The sequence below is a fragment of the Microcaecilia unicolor genome, chromosome 1 (genome assembly GCF_901765095.1).
Source record: "Microcaecilia unicolor chromosome 1, aMicUni1.1, whole genome shotgun sequence".
Classification (NCBI taxonomy): domain Eukaryota; kingdom Metazoa; phylum Chordata; class Amphibia; order Gymnophiona; family Siphonopidae; genus Microcaecilia; species Microcaecilia unicolor.
Genome location: NC_044031.1, coordinates 564,694,764 through 564,716,798, shown reverse-complemented (window position 1 = coordinate 564,716,798; position 22,035 = coordinate 564,694,764).

The window sequence follows — 22,035 nt, the reverse complement described above, 5'->3', positions numbered from 1 at the left end:
TCTGGAAAGGAAACACCGCTAGACTTGAAGAATTCCATGGGTGGTTAAATAACCTCAATCCACACTTACACTTCTCTATGAAATATGACAAAAAAGAAATACCATTTCTAGACATCCTCATTAAAAAAGATACACATTACTTCACAACAACGATATATAGAAAACCGACTGATAAGAACCATTTTTTGCATTTTCAGAGCTTTCATAATAGAAGTCTGAAAAAGAATTTACCATATTCACAATTCCTCCGATTAAGAAAACTTTGCAGTAACTACAATAACTTTGAAAATCAAGCAATACCCATGACGGAGAGGTTTCTTTCAAGAGGCTATCCTGAGAAACATGTTAATAAAGGACTCAATATGGCAAGAATGGCAAATAGAAATACATTGCTACAAGGCCAGACACAAAGAAAAAATCCTGACATAGTATGCAGCCTTAGATTTTCAAACCTGTCATCTGATATACAAAGAATTTTGAGAAGACATTGGCACATCTTAGAGAACCTAGACTGCTTCAAGAACAAACATCTAACTGTAGCACACACGAGAAACAGAAACATCAAAGAAATTGTAGCTCCTTCTGCCTTGCCTATCACAAGATTAATAACTAATCCCCCAACTGGACATAAACCATGTGGGTCATGTTCGGTATGTGCATCTTCTATGAACATCAGCACTTTTATACACCCTATCACAATGAAGCACTATCCATTGAATCACTCATCAGATTGCAATACAGAGGGTGTAATCTATTTAATCTTATGTCCTTGCAACCTGATTTACATAGGAAAAACAATTCGAAAAGTGAAAACTAGAATGATAGAACATAGAAGTAACATCAGGCGTATGGACACTTCGGCACCATTGGTAAACCACTGTCTGGAACAATCCCACAGCTTCGCTGACCTCCGTTTCTGTGTCTTTAAGGTCATATCAAAACCGTGGAGAGGTGAAAACCTTTCGCACCGAGGATATATCTCCAAATGTTGCCCGGGAGGGAAAGGTTAGGACAGCTGTTGTACTTGGTGATTCGATCATTAGGCATATAGATAGCTGGGTGGCTGGTGGACGTGAGGATCGCCTGGTGACTTGCCTGCCTGGTGCGAAGGTGGCGGACCTCACGCGTCACCTAGATAGGATTTTATATAGTGCTGGGGAGGAGATAGGCTGTCTTGGTACATGTGGGTACTAATGACATAGGAAAATGTGGGAGAGAGGTTCTGGAAGCAAAATTTAGGCTCTTAGGTAGAAAGCTGAAATCCAGATCCTCCAGGGTAGCATTTTCTGAAATGCTACCTGTGCCACGCGCAGGGCCCAAGAGACAGGCAGAGCTCCAGAGTCTCAATGCGTGGATGAGACGATGGTGCAGGGAGGAGGGCTTTAGATTTGTTAGGAACTGGGCAACATTCTGGGGAAGGGGGAGCCTATTCCGAAAGGATGGGCTCCATCTTAACCAGAGTGGGACCAGGCTGCTGGCATCGGCGTTTAAGAAGGAGATAGAGCAGCTTTTAAACTAGAAATGGGGGGAAGGCCGACAGTCGCTCAAAAGAGCATGGTTCGGGATAAGGTATCTTTCAAAGATATCACCATAACAGGGAAGATAGAGTATCCTGATAGTGAGGTTGCAAAAGAGATTGTAGTAGATCGGGTATCTTTAAATAACAATAAAAATCAGACAAAAGATTGCCAATTAATACTGTCAAGTACTAAGCATGATGTACTTAGGAACAACAAACATAGTTTGAAATGTCTATATGCGAATGCCAGGAGCCTAAGAAATAAGATGGGGGAGTTGGAATATATTGCACTAAATGAAAAATTAGATATAATAGGCATCTCTGAGACCTGGTGGAAGGAGGATAACTAGTGGGACACTGTCATACCGGGGTACAAATTATATCGTAGTGATAGGGTGAATCGGATTGGTGGAGGGGTAGCATTGTATATTAACGAGAGCCTTGAATCAAATAGATTGAAAATTCTGCAGGAAACAAAACACTCCTTGGAATCACTGTGGATTGAAATTCCATGTGCAAAGGGGAAAAGGATAGTGATAGGAGTGTACTACCGTCCGCCTGGCCAGGACGAACAGACGGATGCGGAAATGTTAAAGGAAATCAGGGACGCAAACAAACTGGGCAACACAATAATAATGGGGGATTTCAATTACCCGCATATAGAGTGGGTTAATGTAACATCTGTACACGCAAGGGACATAAGATTTCTTGATGAAATCAAGGACAGCTTCATGGAACAGCTAGTTCAGGAGCCGACAAGAGAAGGAAAAATACTAGACTTAGTCCTTAGTGGTGCTCATGATCTAGTGCAGGGGGTAACGATACGAGGGCCGCTTGATAACAGTGATCATAATATGATCGGTTTTGATATTGGCATTGAAGGAAGTGAAACTAGGAAATCAAGTACGCTAGCGTTTAACTATAGAAAAGGTGATTACGACAAAATGAGAAAAATGGTGAAAAAAAGACTGAAAGGAGCAGCTCGCAGAGTAAAAAACTTGCATCAGGCGTGGATGCTGTTTAAAAACACCATCCTGGAGGTTCAGGACAAATATATTCCACGTATTAGAAAAAAGGGAAAAAAGACTAAACGTCAGCCGGCGTGGCTAAACAGTAAGATAAAGGAAATCATTAGAGCCAAAAAACAATCCTTCAGAAAGTGGAGAAGAGAACCAACTGAAAGTAACAGGATAGATCATAAGGAATGCCAAGCCAAATGCAAAGCGGAGATAAGGAGGGCAAAAAAGGACTTTGAGAAGAAATTAGCGTTGGAAGCAAAAATACATAGTAAAAATTTTTTTAGATACATTAAAAGCAGGAAACCGGCCAAAGAGTCGGTTGGGCCGCTGGACGAAAATGGTGTTAAAGGGGCGATCAAGGAGGACAAAGCCGTAGCGGAGAAATTAAATGAATTCTTTGCTTTGGTCTTCACCGAGGAGGATTTGGGGGGGACACCGGTGCCGGAAAGAATATTTGAAGCGGGGGAGTCGGAGAAACTAAACAAATTCTCTGTAACCTTGGAGGATGTAATGGGTCAGTTCAGCAAGCTGAAGAGTAGTAAATCACCGGGACCTGATGGTATTCATCCCAGAGTATTAATAGAACTAAAAAATGAACTTGCGGAGCTACTGTTAGAAATATGCAATCTGTCCCTAAAATCGAGTGTAGTACCGGAAGACTGGAGAGTAGCCAATGTTACTCCGATTTTTAAGAAGGGTTCCAGAGGAGATCCGGGAAATTATAGACCGGTGAGTCTGACGTCGGTGCCGGGCAAGATGGTGGAGGCTATTATTAAGAATAAAATTGCAGAGCATATACAAAAACATGGACTGATGAGACAGAGTCAGCACGGATTTAGTGAAGGGAAGTCTTGCCTCACCAATCTAATGCATTTTGAGGGGGTAAGCAAACATGTGGACAATGGGGAGCCGGTTGATATTGTATATCTGGATTTTCAGAAGGCGTTTGACAAAGTGCCGCACGAAAGACTCCTGAAGAAATTGCAGAGTCATGGAATCGGAGGTAGGGTATTATTATGGATTAAGAACTGGTTGAAAGATAGGAAGCAGAGAGTAGGATTGCGTGGCCAGTATTCTCAGTGGAGGAGGGTAGTTAGTGGGGTCCCGCAGGGGTCTGTGCTGGGTCCGTTGCTTTTTAATGTATTTATAAATGACCTAGAGATGGGAATAACTAGTGAGGTAATTAAATTCGCCGATGACACAAAATTATTCAGGGTCGTCAAGTCGCAGGAGGAATGTGAACGATTACAGGAGGACCTTGCGAGACTGGGAGAATGGGCGTGCAAGTGGCAGATGAAGTTCAATGTTGACAAGTGCAAAGTGATGCATGTGGGTAAGAGGAACCCGAATTATAGCTACGTCTTGCAAGGTTCCGCGTTAGGAGTTACGGATCAAGAAAGGGATCTGGGTGTCGTCGTCGATGATACGCTGAAACCTTCTGCTCAGTGTGCTGCTGCGGCTAGGAAAGCGAATAGAATGTTGGGTGTTATTAGGAAGGGTATGGAGTCCAGGTGTGCGGATGTTATAATGCCGTTGTATCGCTCCATGGTGCGACCGCACCTGGAGTATTGTGTTCAGTACTGGTCTCCGTATCTCAAAAAAGATATAGTAGAATTGGAAAAGGTACAGCGAAGGGCGACGAAAATGATAGTGGGGATGGGACGACTTTCCTATGAAGAGAGGCTGAGAAGGCTAGGGCTTTTCAGCTTGGAGAAGAGACGGCTGAGGGGAGATATGATAGAAGTGTATAAAATAATGAGTGGAATGGATCGGGTGGATGTGAAGCGACTGTTCACGCTATCCAAAAATACTAGGACTAGAGGGCATGAGTTGAAGCTACAGTGTGGTAAATTTAAAACGAATCGGAGAAAATTTTTCTTCACCCAACGTGTAATTAGACTCTGGAATTCGTTGCTGGAGAACGTGGTACGGGCGGTTAGCTTGACGGAGTTTAAAAAGGGGTTAGATAGATTCCTAAAGGACAAGTCCATAGACTGCTATTAAATGGACTTGGAAAAATTCCGCATTTTTAGGTATAACTTGTCTGGAATGTTTTTACGTTTGGGGAGCGTGCCAGGTGCCCTTGACCTGGATTGGCCACTGTCGGTGACAGGATGCTGGGCTAGATGGACCTTTGGTCTTTCCCAGTATGGCACTACTTATGTACTTATGTACTTATGTAGACTCAATGCTACTAAAACAAGAGCAAAAAACCATCTTCCAGCTAAATACATTATATCCAGTAGGACTTAATGCAGAATTGGATCTAACAGTTTTCTCTTGAATTTTTATTTTCATTTTTTCATAGTTATTTTCTTCGCATCCTTTCTTCCCCTTTGTTTCAATAAGGAATATCAGATTGATAGATTTATCTATAATAACTTTACAAAAACACCATTCAATCCTTATTTCATTATCATTCCATGAAGCATCGTACCCAATCACTTATGTATCAAAATATGATTTCTGATCATTGTTTTATCTTATTATTTTTTCTACTTTAGTATTCTATTATCCCTTCTTTTCAAATACATATACCATGACTGAAATCTTCCTTACAATTCATCCTTAATATGATACGTTTGATTAATACTCTGATTTTTACTATATAAAATTTTTTTTTCAATATTTATATTCATTATAATATGCTATATACATGTTTCATCACATTAATTCATGCTATATTATTTATTTCACTTTATTTTCATTGATGTCTAGCAACCTAAATTAAGTACATTTATCAACAGAAAATTATGTTTATGGTTACCACTGTTTTACAACTGCATTATAGTTGTTTATGTTAACATATAATCATATGCTGTACTGACAACCATTACATTTGTAAGCGCCATGCCTGACAGCTCCCCAAATGGTGCCCTGTCTCTTTTACAACTCATTTCCGTATTAGAAAATATGACGTCATCACGCTAACGTCTCTATGACGCTCACGCAACCCTTTACAAACGTTTTTTCCTTGGCGTTCTCTTTTTGCCGCCTTTCTCGTTAGTTTATATAGAAAGGACCAGACACCAAATACCCATTTATCTCTTTGGACTAAACAGGAGAAGGCTCCCTCGCCGGAGCCCGCTTTTTTCGCGCTATAGCGAAATCAATGCAAGTCACCCAGGCTTTTTTAAGGTAAGAAATTTTACTAATCAGTCCAATCGGCGGTTTTTTCTCCTTGGGCGTTTCTTTTTCTTTCCCATTTCTTATATATGTCCAAAGCATGGTATCTGTAACAAGTTAACTAAATATCGGAATTCCCCTTTAATCACTAAGGAGCGCCCCATCAATCATTAAGAAAGGCACTGTTATCTCCGCACTTTATATAATTAGACACCTTTTTTCGAGGGGGCCATGAGCACTTGCCGGTTCCCCTTCAAACATATATATAATCTTTCAACTCCTATATATTTTTCAACTCCTGTTTATTCATTTTGTAGGCATTTACAACCTCAATTCTGAACGATCGCCATATTTACAAATTTGGTAAGAGAGATTTTCTATATACATACATATTGTTAATCATACCGATGACGTTGCAGCCATTGCACATAATGAGATCGGATAAACCACATTATTTTACCTATTAGAACTACTATATGATACATGCTTTCAACAAAACATATAATCAATTCTTACAGTTTGGATGTATATTTGTATATATATATGTGTACATACGTGATTATATATGTCCATCACTATTACACATTTTTTAAAATATATTTCTATAATAACTCTTTACTACATGTTTGCCCATGTCTTAAAATTGGTTGACATTATGTCAGCTTATATTTTAAAACATAATCTATTGAAGCTATCTCTATGACTATCATATGGTTGCTGGAAGATTACAAAGTTTTTAAATTAATATAATTTTCTGTAATATCAACGTTGTATTATTTATAATTCTTTACATATTATTTTTTGTTTGAAGTGAATACGTTGCTGTCATTATTTATTTTGCAATTTCTTTTTTATTGATGATTCTTCTTTTTATTGATGTATCTATATACTTTTTATTGATGTATTTATATGTTTTTATTAATAGACCCCTGAGGCAGGCGCCTTTTGGGCGCCGAAACACGGCCCGTGTCGGGTCTTTGGCTAATAAAGTACTCCTGTTGTCCCATTCTTGAAGGCCCAGTGTTGCTTTTTTCTTTTGGTTTCTCTGATTTTATGAGCGGTACTGCCATGAGCCCTCAGGGTAATGGGCAGGGTTTTGCATTATTGCTAACCTTGATTGAAGTTACAGTACTTGTTTAAGTGATAGTTCAGTGCCAAGTAACTGTGACTACCATGGGGTAATGTTACAATGTTTTGAAAAGTGACTTTTCATGATTTGTAGTTGTGGGGAATGGCGGGAAATTCTTAGTTATGTTTGAAAAGTTATTAATGCTGTGGCTGGTTATTTTACCACATGCAGGTTGTCTGAGTTTTATTGATAATTCTGAGTATGATTGATTGAATGGGGAAAGAATTTAGGACTACATTCTATATATGGCACCTGAAAAATCAGCGCCAAAAATATTTCCACCTAGGCATATTCTGTAAATCGTGCCTAGATTAGCTGGTTTATAGAATATGCCTAGTGGCCATGCCTAGGCCTAACTCTAGGCATGGCCACTAGGCCATAGGCATAACTCTAGGCACATCGATTTATGTACATTGATGTAAATATTGGTGTCTAAGTTAGGCATGGCGAAGATGTATTCTATAACCATTCACATAGATTTTTAGAACGCCCATGGTCCACCCATTCCATTCCCATGGCCACACCCCCTTTTTATCAGTGCACATTATAATTTACGAGCACCACTTTACAGAAAATGCCTAGCACGTTGTGCACATCAATTCTAATTAATGCCAATTAATATCAATAATTGCTTCTTAAGTGGCAATTATTGGCACTGATTGGCCTGTTAAATAATTAAATTGCTTGTGCAAATCTAGAATAAGACCGGATTTGTGCTCACAATTTTGGTCACGCTACATAGAATCCGGGGTTAATCGCTATGTTATGCTAAAATAAAAATCAGCTCTATGGGCTATTGTGTCACTAAAGCTCCTTTTTCTCCTACAGTGGAGAACAATGATTTTTCTTGTTTCACAAGTGGAAGATTAGCCTAATGGTTATGGTATTGGACCGAGAACCACGAGACTGGTTTGATTCTCACTGTAGCTCCTTGTGACCCTGGGTAAATCACTTAACCCACTATTGTCCCAGGTATAAAAAAGAAAAAAACTTAAATTGTGAACCTTCTAGGGACAGAGAAACCCCCTGCATATAATATGTAGACAGCTGTGGTTGTACCACAGAAAGCTGGTATATCAAATGCATTACCCTTATCCTTGTTTCCACCTTTAATTTTGAAAACACACTAAATCCCTATATCTATTCAGGGCCTGCTTTAGGAGCCTTTATAATGAAGGCAGGGTTTATTATTTCCCTTTAAATTATTTTCCTGGAAATGTTCGTGCCTTCCCTTATTCTTGTTATCTTGGGCAACAGAAAAAAAAAAAAAAAAAAACAACTCTTTAGCTCAACTACAGCTCAAATATAATTCTGTGCATCTTTACTTGACTTTCAGCTGGTTTCCCAGAAAGATGTGAGGATGGCTTCTCTAGTGTCTTTTTCCTAGTTAAAGCTTTTCAATATGTACATAACTGTTGTTGATGCAGTGGTAACACTGAATAAGAGTGCAGCAGGATACCAGTACATCCTTGTAAAATTAGATTATACTATCAGGTTCTCAGATGCAACCCCTCCCCCCCATAATCCATTTCTGATAGAATAATAACATTGGGACCCTCTAAATCGTTTTCATGCATGGAGATTCCCCAGGGAAATACAGACAGGAGATGAACTTTATATACAGACAGATGAAAAATCTGTACTCTGTTTAAATATTAAAGACTTATTGAACATCAGCCTATCACCACCAAACAGATGGAAAGATTTAATGGGAACCTGTAAAATATGCAAGCATGTTTATACATAAGGATCTAAAAACATTGCTATAATTTATTGACATCTCTTTTGTTTGCTGTTAGCAAAGTTAAATATTTTTAAGGGTGAAAGCCTAAAAGAATACTGGACTTTAATTCAATAGCTCCTATGTGGTAGAATTCACTGCCAGGTTATATTAGATATGAATTCCACCAATAGGAGGTAGTAAGTGCATATGAGCTGACTGTAGTAATGACAGTTTGCCGTAAAGTATTATGAGCTAAATGCAAAACGCAGTCCTCCCTCACCATAACCCATCCATTTTCTGCCCTATAACATACGGCAAAATGAAAATTGCTGTGCGTCCATTTTGGGTCTGAGACCTTACTGCCAGCCATGGACCTAGTGGTAAACACTCACGTGGTAACCGGGCAGTAATGACCTACGCGAGCCAAATGCCACTTCAACTTCAACTCTCACAGTCTTTGCTTTCACAAGGGCCACTCTTACTATACACTTCAATTCCAGTCCATTTGCAGTTGAGCTGGGAATGAGTCAGTGGTCCAGAATAGTGATCTGGGGGTTTGTGAGGCACTTTACCATTCAGGGTTCCACTCAGTTCTTCAGTACAGGAATCACGCTAAACTCCGAAGCTTAATAACAACTCATCTTTTACTGAACTTCTGCAATAAGCAGCTGATAAATTATTCTGCTGGCAACACAATTGATTGAAGTACTCTTGAATAACTTAGTCAGCTTTTGCTGTTCCATGGGGAACACCTATATCATTTACTTCACAGGTATATTTACAGGGAAAACTTTAGGGTTATTTACATATAGACAACTGCTCCTGTCCTTGCTACTACTACTACTACTACTACTACTTATCATTTCTATAGTGCTACTAGACATACGCAGTGCTGTACACTTGAACATGAAGAGACAGTCCCTGCTCAACAGAGCTTACAATCTAATTAGGACAGACAAACAGGACAAATAAGAGATAAGGGAATTACTAAGGTGGGGATGATAAAATAAGGGTACTGAATAAGTGAGTAATGGTTAGGAGTTAAAAGCAACATCAAAAAGGTGAGCTTTTAGCCTAGATTTGAAGACGGCCAGAGATGGAGCTTGATGTACTGGCTCAGGAAGTCTATTCCAGGCATATGGTAAAGCAAGATAAAAGGAATGGAGTCTGGAGTTAGCGGTGGAGGAGAAGGGTGCAGATAAGAGAGATTTACCCAGTGAATGGAGTTCCCGGGAAGGAGTGTAGGGAGAGATGAGAGTGGAGAGGTACTGAGGAGCTGGGAGGCAGTGTTGAATCCTAAAGGCTATTTTCCCTCTCTCAATCAAATTATCTCTAGCAGGCTCAGACCCCTCACTGTCTGACCCTCCTGCAGCAGTGATCTCGCTCTTGATCCACCCTGGACCTGGGAATGAGCTCTCCCTGGCTTCAATCCTACTGCTCCCAGGCTGGGACCCCTTATCCCACCTTTAGCACTTGCAATTCACGAGTTGCCACTTTTTGGAATAGCGCCCTCCTTGTCAGCCAAAGGTTACATTCCTTCCAACAGGACTCCCCTCTATCCTCCATAAATCCTCTCATGGGCTGGGTTTCCTTCCACCCAGGCACCTCCCAGTCACTCCCTACAAACACTCTCTACCAGGGCTCACTCTTTTCAGTAATCCCAATTTAACCAGGGATTACAATTCTAATAATTAAAGTGCTCAGTCAGCATATACACATTAGTGCCCAATTATATTTATTTATTTATTTATTTATTTATTGGGATTTATTAACCGCCTTTATGAATAAATTTGCCCAAGGCGGTGTACAGCAGGTACAGTTTAACATAAAACTTATAATTTTGTTAACAGCATAACAACAATACAATAACCAAGAATAAACATAAATACAATAAATGAGGTCAACTTGAAAACAGGAAATTGAAACCTAATAATAGAACTACAGTGAAACAGTATCAAAAATATACACATTTAACAGCACAGGAATTCAAATATTAGAGATATAATACACTGTTAGAATAATACTAATGATACACCTAATAAGCATGCATTAGAACATTCAACTAAATTATAGAATTGCCCTCTTAATGTGGTCATGTGTAAGGTGGAGGACATATGGAAAAATAATCCAAACTAAAGGTATAAAATGCTAGGTTCTAAGTTATCCAAGTCATTACCCTAGAAAAAGATTTTGGAATTTCTATTGATACATCTTTGAAATTTTCAGCCCAGTGTTAGGGATTATCTGAAAAGGAATGGAGAACAAAACAGAATATCTTTATGCCTCTGTATAGGTCCTTGGTGCACCTGCACCATGAGTCTTAGGTGCAGTTCTAACCACCCCCATCTCAGAAAGGATATAGTGCGACTTGAAGAGGTTCAGAGAAGGGTAACAAAAATGATAAAGGGGATAGAATACCTCCCTTATAAAGAGAAGCTAAGGGCCTTGTTTACTAGGGCACGTAAGTTTTTAACATGCTTACAATTAGCGCACACACTAACCGTGTAGGCACCTATAGTGATATTGTAGGTGCCTACACTGTTAACGCGCATACATGGATAAAGCGTGTTAAAAATGCTAATGTGCCTATAACACAGCTTAGTAAACAGGGCCCTAAATGGTTAAGGCTTTTAAGTTTGGAGAAAAGATGACTAAGATGTGATATGATAGAAGTTTTTAAAAATTATGAGTGGTGTGGATGGATACATAGGGAAAACAGGAGGATATTCCATGAAACTAATTACCAGCAGATTGAAAACAAACCTTAGAAAGTTTTTTTTTTAATTATTATTATTAGTATTGTTATTTTTACATACTGCATAATTAAGTTGTGGAATCTGTTGCTAGGGGATGTAGTCAAGGCAACCAATATAGCAGGATTACTAGATGAAAAGTCCATAAAAAATTATGTAACCCTTTCTTGCCTGGTGAGCATCAGGGTAGGTTACTTGAAGTATTCGGGGGACTGTTTGTAAGTTAAGAGGCAGAAAAAACAGGGACAACTTCCCTCAGCAACCTTTTACAGTCAACAGAAGAAAGGTAATCTCTAACATTTACAGGTTCATTTTTAGGGAGTACCATATACACTGAAATATAAACCAATATTTTGGGGGGATCTAGGTTATATTTGAGTCTCTGGTATTCCTCTCTCCCTGTCCAGCCAGAGTTACCGACATGTCACTCCTGTTCCTCTCCACTGTTGCCAGCATTTAACTCTTTTTCTACTTCTCTGTGGTGACTGACACTTCTATCCTCCACCCCCCCCCCCCCCCCAAATGACCGGCATTGCTCTTACCATATGGTACTTCTTTTGCTGGCTGCTGTTTACACCAATGTTAAGCACTGGACTGGTGTAGGGCCTTGAGCATCTGCATATGCTCAATCCAGACAGTCCTGATCTCTCTGAGCGTCTTGAAGAGAGCAGAAGCCGGCCTTGAGCATGTGTAAATGCTCGAGGCCCAGCACCAACCCAGTACATAGCATAAAGGTGAGCAGCAGTCAACGGAAATACTGTAAGAGCAATGCTGGTCATCGGGAAGGGGGGGAGAGGTGGAGAACAGAAGTGCTGATCATCGGGAGAGAGGTGGAGGAGAGAAATGTCAGAGGGAGAAGAATGAAATGCCAGTCATTGGGGGAGGGATGGAGAAGTGTCAGCCACTGGGAGGGGAGGAGTGAAATTCCAGTCACCTGGGGGGGGGGGGGGGGAGAAGGAAGAGGGAGAAAAGTGCCAGCAACTGCTGGAGGAGAGGTAAGAGAGGGAGAGAAATGACAGTCACTACATCAAGGAGGGGGCAAAAGTAGTGCAAATCATGGGGGAGGGAGGAAATGGAGAATGCAGTATATCATAGGGAGGAGAGAAACATTTGAATATAAACCCACCGGTTTATACTCAAGTTGGAGGGGGGGGGAAGAGTTATCTCGGTTTATACTCAGATAGGTTTATATTTGAGTATATATGGGTAGGTCTGCTGAATCCTCTGCCTTGGAAAAGGTTCTTTACAGCTTTTCTCTCTCTCTCTCGGTCTCTCTCTCGTTCCAGAGAAAGGCTGATATGAAGTAGATGAATTCTCAGGGATTTGGACTTTGTGCCTGTAGGTCATAGTCCTGTTAGCTGATGCCTTTCCCAGTAGGTGTTTCTCCACAGCTACTCTCCTTATTTCTCTTCTGAAGGCAGTGTTGGTAATCTGACCTCTATTCCAAATCCACCTGGAAAAGCAGTGTAGAAACTGGATAGGTTCTGTTACTGTTTCCTTCACTCCTTCTCTCCCTCATGCACTGGCTGTAGTAGTCAATTACAAGCTCCCCCTTACTTAATAGTACAGTGATCAGGGGAGCAAAAAACCAAAGGCAAACATCTCTCCCAGTCTATGGTATTTATAGTCCCTCAGTTTCCCTCCTAAAGGCTATTTCCTCCTACTACAGTCAGTCACTCAGACAGAAGGGTCAGTCCTATTCTGGAAACTGCAAGAGCTCTCTAAGTCAAAAATTCATATCCTTCGTATTCGTAAATGCAATAGAGATCATTGCCAAGATGTTTCTAACAGGAAAACTCTATATGCTCTGTACAATTATTAGCCAGACAGAAGTGAGAAAGCCATTTTTCATTCCTGGAAAGAAGCTATGGAAAATAGATCTACTTTTTGGAATCTGCTGGAGTGGCCACTGTTGTAGAACGGATACTGAACTTGATGGAACTTGGTCCGACTCAGCATAGATTTTGCAATGTTCCTATACTGTATGTCTTAAGTTCTTATGAATGGGTATGGACTGTGCATTGCAATTAGCATGTAACACTTTACTGTGCACTAAAATGTCACTTGTACAGATGCTCTAATTGTTGATACACTTAACACCTAGTAAAATGCTTATCTATGCAGTAAACTATACAGAAACATGCTGGGGACACCCAAAACAATTAGCATACAGGCTTTGCACATAATACAGGGTAATTGCAAAACTGTAGTAAACAAACCAGTCTCTGGCTAATTATATATTATAATTTGCTGCTTCAGTATTGAAACTGAGAAGGGAAGGTCAACACTTGCCTATGTTACATATCCTCTAAAGAGTACATGGTAAATATAAAGGAAGGCACCTTGTTGTTAATTTGGAAAACAAAAGTGCTGTCACCTTATTCTTTAATTTTATAATTGTTTTCCCCCAAATTATAGCTTCAAACAAATCTTTCATTTTTTAAAAAGAATTGTACCCTGATTGTTTTGACCATGTAACACTACCAAGGGTACTTAATAAGCCACAATAAAATATTGCATTTTACCACAACTTAACTTAGGGGCCCTTTTACTAAGTTGAACTATCAAATGGGCTTAGTGCATTCTTACGCAGGCCTTTCCTTTGTGCTAAGCCCATTTCAATTGCAGCTGTCAAAGAGAGCTTTTTTTTTTATTTGTTGTATTTCTGGCTGTACACTAATGTTCAGAAACAAACAGGAGATAATCTACTGCAGAAGCAGAACCAACAACCAAACATCAGCAGCGATCCAAGGAATGACAAACACAGCAAGGGTTTACCCAAATGCCAACTGACTTTTGGAATTGGACCAGAGCTTTTTCTACGAAGGTATTGCAGGTACATGCATTGGATTTGTGAATGTACTGTAGAAACCCACGTGACCCCTGATGAAGGATTTTCCGAAACTTGGACAGGTTGGGTCCTGCTTCCACTAAATTTGACATTTGGATAAGCTCTTGCTGTTTTTGTCCTTCATTGAATCGCTGATGCTGTTTGGTTGTCTGTGCACTAATGTTAGCATTAGTATACGGTCACTTAAAAAAAATAATGCAAGAACATGCTTGCAGTGGTAGAGTCTTGATAAATTTTATTGCTATTTCCTTAGAGCCTCTTTTACTAAACTTCACTAGCAGTTCCTATCACTCTGGCAGCTCTGAGACAGAGACCTTAACACAAGGAGAGGGAAGTTGTGCATAGCCTTTTGCTGCTAGGCTACCAGATTTGCTAAAAATTAACAAATAAGGCAGGAAACCCCACTTAGTAGAGCAGTGATTCCCAAACTGTGAGTGGCTACCCCAATTGAGGTCATAAAGTTCTTGTCTAGGGTTGTAAACCATTGGTACAGCAAAAAGAAATATAACCACACATATAGCTGGCATCACATGCTCAGATGACTCACACAACAAACCTGCACTTTCTTTTCACTGGCTTCTCCACACTGCACAGAGCCCACTCTTGCCCTCCTCATGTGACTACAGCTGCAAGATATGCAGTGGTGATATGACACCTCAATTCCTATAACCCCTCCATTAGCCCTGTCACCTAAGCATGTGCGCAGCTCCCTACCTGGGCAGTTCTTAGGGATTTGTCATTGATGGTAGAATGAGATGAAGCAGGAGGAAAGATTTGTGTTCTCTCTCTCTCTCTCTCTCTCTCTCTCCCGGCACCTGTAAAGTGCAGCCACAGCAGCATGTGAATAAAGAGCATAAGTACATAAGTACATAAGTAGTGCCATACTGGGAAAGACCATAGGTCCATCTAGCCCAGCATCCTGTCACCGACAGTGGCCAATCCAGGTCAAGGGCACCTGGAATAAATAATTGATATGTAGTATTGGTAAAAGGAATTACATTGAAGACCCCTGGTATAATTCTGGGAGGGAGAGTGATGACTCCTTTCCCCTTTTCTCCTCCCCCTCCAAGAACATTGCCTCAGGCTTAGAAGTAAACTTCATGTGAACCCAGCAGCTAGTCTTCTCTCCAGATAGGCAGATGCTCAAAACTTCATCACTGTACTGAACAGTACCAGGGAAATAGTGCTGGAACAGTGCAGGAGAACAACTCCCTAATGCTCAAAGTTAATGAGATGCAACTATAGGCATGCTCATAGCGTTGAGCATTAGGGAGTTTGGCGGGAGGAAAGTGTCTGTTGCATGCGCTCAAGAGTTGTGCGTTAAGCACAGCTGTTAAGCACATGCCTAGAAAGCTTTTCACCCATTCTTTATCTAGAAAAAAAAGACCCCTCACCCCCACAAATACCAAAGTCTCTGGTGGTTCAGTGGACCCTGGACCCCCTCACCCCACCAAATACCAAAGACCCTGGTGCTCTGCTGGACCCCAGACCCCCTCACCCCCAAATACCAAAGGCTATGGTGGTCCGGTGGTCCCCTGCCCCCCCCCCCAACAAATAGATAAACCCCTGGTGGTCCAGTGGGACGTCTGGCCAGGAATCTCTCAAGGATTACCCTAGTGCCCTAGTGGTAGCCCCCCAAAACCCCTCATACCTTTTGAAGAAGGAAGAGGAGGGGAATCAAGAAGGAGAAGGCGTACTACTCCCTCCTACTGGGCGTGTCATCAAAAAGGCAGCACCCAGCCCTTTCTAGTGTATCCTGGGATGCACTGGGCATGGCCTAACTACCATATAAGGGACAACTCTTGGGACAGGAGCAGAATGAAGTTAATAGCCTGAAGAGAGAGAGAATGTCAACCTTGGAGGGATAGGAGACAGATAATGAGTATGGGTAAACTAGGGACATGGATGTGTCTGGCAGAAGTAAATGAGGGTGAGAGAGAAGGGATCACCTAGAAGAGTGAATGAGTTGGGGTAAGAGGAGGGAAGCAGCCTTTGTGGATGAGAAAAGATGAGTCGGAGAAGTTGAGCCTGTAGAAGAAGGGAAAGAGAGGGGAAATGAGCTGGGGGAAGACCAGAATGAGATATGTATTTCTTTATTCATGTAGTTATTTATATATTTAGCCCGCTCTATCAATAACACCCAGAACGGTTGCACAAATATATACACAATCATGAAACAAACAATATATATATATTAAGCAAATCCTACTCTGTGGGTTTCTGTGCCTATGAACTGTTTTGTTTTGCTGATGATATGTGTTTCTCCTGGTTGGCCCACAGATGGTGATTTTCTTTAAAGCTGTACCAGAAGTGACAGGTTTTTTTTTCTTCTTCTGCCTAACTGTGAGGTAATTAGTCCAGGGGCGTAGCTACGGGTGTCACCATGTCTCCTTACCCTCTCCCACCCCGCCATAGCGCTTGTCTTCTACGCTATCGGCGCTGCCTCCTCCACCTCACAGTCTCCGAGCCCGTCTCCCACTCCCGTGGCAGCTTGCGATTTGCTACCGGCACTGCCTGACAGCTGACAGATGTGGCGCAATGTCCTGCTCCGGGGTGGACAGAGAAAAGAAAAGAAAAAAAAAAAAAAGAGGAAAGAGCTAAAATGGAAAGGTCAATATGTCAGAGGCAAGTGAAGTGAGGGAATGGAGCAAGAGAGGAGAAAAAGACAAATGGACAGCAGCTGCTTGAAGGAGAAATAGCAGAAAGATTGGAAAGTTCAAAAGAGAAACTGGATCAACATGATGGAAAAAGAAAATGACCAGACAACAAAGGTAGAAAAGGCATTTTATTTTATTTTGAATCTTAACTGAAATATGATAGCTTGAGAAATGTGCATAGCGGATGTCACTTTCCTCATGAGCTAAAGTGTTTCTGTTTCTATTTTGAGTTGGGAGGTGCTGGGGGAGAGGTGGAGAATAGGGGGAGGAAGGGGGCGGGGCAGAGAGAAAATTTTGTGCCCACCCACTTTGGGCTGAGGCCCACCCAAAATTGGCTGTCTGGCTACGCCACTGAATTAGTCAGTCTCAGTTTGGAAGTAGAGGGGGGGGGGGGGGGGGAAAGACCTTTCTGCTGAGACCCTGTGATCAGTTATATTCTGTAACTGGTGGGCAGCTATATTTCCTGTACTTTCCAGGCACTATTCAGGTTGTGATAAAATGTTTAGTTTATAATTAATCTTATTTCAGATACCTGTTAATATGTGCTGTTTTCCCCATCTGTTTTATAGTTCAATATTTTATGAAAATAAACATAATTGATTATTCACTTTTCTTGTCTGTACTAAGAATCCTGGTGATTTGTGGTTTGGGTCTGTGGGTGCTTTCTGGAAACTGTGGGACCCCTGGGAATGTGACCTCCAGTAACCTAGAAATCACTGGGGATAATTTAAAAGCAGGAGACTTGCCCAGAAGCGGTTGGGACCCAGTTGGTGGAAGGAAGGTGCTAGTGTAGAGCACAAGAGTCAGGTGCAGGTGGACCTGAGCTGTACTAGGGACAGACCCTCTAGGTGTCCACAGGGTTAGCCCCAGGTGGGTGACTAGCAGGGGCATTTTCGAAAGAGAAGGGTGCCCATCTTCCGACACAAATCAGGAGATGGGCGTCCTTCTCTCAGGGTCGCACAAATCGGCATAATCAAAAGCCGATTTTGGGCATCCTCAACTGCTTTCCATCGTGGAGACGACCAAAGTTCATGGGGGTGTGTCGGCACTGTAGCAAAGGTGGGACTGGGGCGTGATTAAGAGATGGGCGTCCTCAGCCAATAATGGAAAAAAGAAGGGCGTCCCTGACGAGCATTTGGTCGACTTTACTTGGTCCATTTTATTTCATGACCAAGCCTCAAAAAGGTGCCCAAACTAATCAGATGGCCATCGGAGGGAATTGGGGATGGCCTCCCCTTACTCCCCCAGTGGTCACCAACCCCCTCCCACCCAAGAAAATATATATATATATATTTTTTTTTTTTTTTTGCCAGCCTCTATGCCAGCCTCAAATGTCATACCCAGCTCCATGACAGCAGTATACAGGTCCATGGAACAGTTTTAGTGGATGCAGTGCACTTCAGGCAGGCGGACCCAGGCCCATCCCCCCCCCACCTGTTACACTTCTGCTGGTAAATGTGAGCCCTTCAAAAACCACCCGAAACCCACTGTACCCACATGTAGGTGCCCCCTTCACCTGTAAGGGCTATGGTAGTGTTGTATAGTTGTGGGAGTGGGTTTTGGGGGGCTCAGCACCAAAGGTAAGGGAGCTATGCACCTGGGAGCAATTTGTGAAGTCCACTGCAGTGCCTCCTAGGGTGCCTGGTTGGTGTCCTGGCATGTGAGAGGGACCAGTGCACTACAAATGCTGGCTCCTCTCACGACCAAATGAGTTGGATTTGGTTGTTTTTGAGATGGGCGTCCTCGGTTTCCATTATCGCCGAAAACCGGGGATGACCATCTCTAAGGTTGACCATCTCAACATTTAGGTCAACCATCTCTAAGGTTGACTTAAATGTTGAGATTTGGTCGTCCCCGACCGTATTATCGAAATGAAAGATGGACGCCCATCTTGTTTCGATAATACGGGTTTCCCCACCTCTTTGCCGGGACGTCCTTAGAGATTGGTGCCCTTAGATATGGTCGTCCCCATTCGAACATGCCCCTCTAGGTGTTTCATCACACCTACCTTATAGCTTAGACAAAAGTAAAAACTAAGATTTCAACTAACTTATATATCCTAAAATACATTTTGAAAAATCTGTCTAACTAAACAGAAAGCCTTGACACTTCTGTGGAAAATTAAAAAATCATTAATATTTCTAATTGACTAAGGAAAATTGTTCCACAGAAATGTCAAAGTACAAGAGTAGGCACGCTTATCAGGACACACAAGCCTAAAAGAAGTAGCAGAAGGAAGGGAAAAGTGTCTCTCATTCACAGATTGCAAAGAACAACAGAGTATAAATTAGCTTGTGTCTGGATGTGAGGGTCATAAGCCTTTGATTCAAGGGTGCGGGAAAGAGAGAGGTTTAAAGGAAAATAGAAAAGGAAAAGAAGAAGATAAGAGGAGACACACTGTAGAGAAAAGAAAGAGGAAAGGAGGAGAGGAGAGTGAGAACAGATAGACGGTAAGAGTATAAAGGAGAAGAAGAGATGAAGGGTGAGGAAAAGGGGGTAGCTCAGGCATGATCGGAGGAGGAGACCTAGTGGTTAGGGTGGTGGACTCTGGTCCTGGGGAACTGAGGAAGTGAGTTCAATTCCCACGTCAGGCACAGGCAGCTCCTTGTGACTCTGGGCAAGTCACTTAACCCTCCATTGCCCCAGGTACAAATAAATACCTGTATATAATATATAAGCCGCATTGAGCCTGCCATGAGTGGGAAAGCGCGGGGTACAAATGTAACACACACTCATTCTCATACATTCATTCACTCACACGTAGCACAGTCATACACAGACCCCCCCACCTACACACTTGTAGACATTCCTTGCTCATTCAAAAAAAATGCAGCATCCAGTCACACATTCCCCCATCCACTCAAACACTACACCCAATTACTCTCCATGCAGTCACATCCCCTTCCCCTACAAATCCATTCACTTAGCCACACTCACATACATACTGTTTTCATAGATAGAACACTATTAATAACATTGCCTCCCCCCACACACACACAAAAAATGTAAATTTCAGTAAATATAACAGAAATCTGAAAAAAGCAACCTAGGACCAGATTCTTTAAATGGCGGTGAAAATTAGGTGCTATAAAAAATCTGCATTTAGTGCTATTCTATCAAGGTTGCTTTGGGATAAGCACCTTTTATAGAACAGTGCCTAGTGCGGATTCTCACGCACAATTACTATTACTACTACTACTACTACTATTTAGCATTTCTATAGCGCTACAAGGCATATGCAGCGCTGCACAAACATAGAAGAAAGACAGTCCCTGCTCAAAGAGCTTACAATCTAATAGACAAAAAATAAAGTAAGCAAATCAAATCAATTAATGTGTACAGGAAGGAGGAGAGGAGGGTAGGTGGAGGCGAGTGGTTACAAGTGGTTACGAGTCAAAAGCAACGAGTCAATGATAAATCCTGGTCATAGGATCCGACTCTGTGGGTGCTGTGGGTGTTTGAGCAATATTGAGAAAATTCCTTCTATGTGTTCAGGGACGGGTTATTTCCATTGGGCTTAGCACCCCCAATAATTTTGAAAAGTTGGCTCCTATGATCCTCGTGATAATCCTGGTGCGCAAGTTGGGCACGAATCCATAACACTATGCTTGAATTTTGTGAATGCCCCCTGATCCACCCATGCCCCTCCCATGGCCATGCCTCCTTTTGAGTTATACATGAGCCAATTTAGGTGTCCAGTGTTTCAGAATAGCGCATAGCCAGATCCTCACACAAATCATCATCAGTGCCAACTAGGTGCTTGTTAAGTCCAGTAATTAAATCATTACAGCTTACTAACTAATTATTTTGTGTGCAGATCGCTCTGTGCCCAAAATTGGACAACCTTTATCAGAATCCAGGGGATAATAAACAACACTGACCCTGGGCCCTGGTAAACTGCTCTCAAAGAGGGAAACCAATCTGATTAGTCCTTCCCATACTTCACGGCATACTTCTGACAGGTAGGATTGAAAGCATCTCAAGAGATCATAATCTATCCCATCATTTCTGACCTGTACAGCACTATCGAATGTAGCAGAGATGTCCAAGAATACTTCTGCAATGGTAATTTTGTTTTCCAATGCCATTAGCCAATAATCAATAGTGGAGGTTAACAATTTCTCTGTATTATGGTTAACTCAAAAACATAATGATACATATGGAGGACATTTCTCTACTCTAAGTATTGTTTCAATTGCGAATGCATAATATACTCTATCAATTTCACTAAGAATGGTAAAACACATCTGCATTCTCTTCTGTTTTTAAAGAAGGATGATTTCAGGCCCTTTGAAAACAGGAAACATTGCACTATGGCAAAATACATATTATTCAAATTCTCTTTCACCACATTCATGACCCACATTGGACAAGAGTCACTAAAGCTGGTAGTAGATGATAAATTCAGAATTGCTTTTCAGTTGCTAATGTCAACTTCTTCTGTATTTTTCATTTTAAACAGTAAACAACTGACAAAATCCTTATTCAATATCTGTCTGTCAGTCACCTTTCACTTTTCTTTGAACAAAAGTTAAAAATCTGAGTGGAAAACAATCCGTGCAGCTTATTGAGTGTTATTAAAGACCTTGTTCTGATAAAAGTTTCTTTTCTTATAAAAGTTTCTACTTTTTTCCAATATAAATTCAATTCAGCCATATGTTCTTCCTTTGCACATTCTGTTTAATACTTTCTCCATTTTCTCTCACATTTCCTAATTCCTCTTCGCAGTTGTAGCCAGAACTGTAAGTGGAACTCGATGTGAACTGTATTGATTTCCTTCTACCGTCAGTAGTAGGCTTAAAGAGAAGATCTGAACTTTCCTCTGGGATTTGGAATTAGGAGTAAAAGGTACCAGAGACTTTGTAAATAATTCAGTTGCCTAGTGCTTGCTGCTGCCATATTATATTTGTTGATCTAAGAAATTGTTTCAATAAACAGTTGGTTCAGAACAGCAGCATTGGCATTGCCTGAGTTAGTGAAAGCGTGGAGAAAAGTGAGGACTGAGAAGCTGCTTATGGTCTCCCAGAGAGTTCCAGTCCCAACCAAATAGATACTATTTATGTAGGGGCTCTCAACACTATCTAGGCATATACGAAAGGGGCCATGCCCTTACACCTATCTAATGCTATTTGGGAGAGAAGCATATTAACATACCCCCCCCCCCCCCAACACATTTTGGACCCTGCTTACTAAGCAGCAGTATAGGGACATTAACGTTTTAACACGCGTTAACTATGTACATGTCTACAATATCCCTA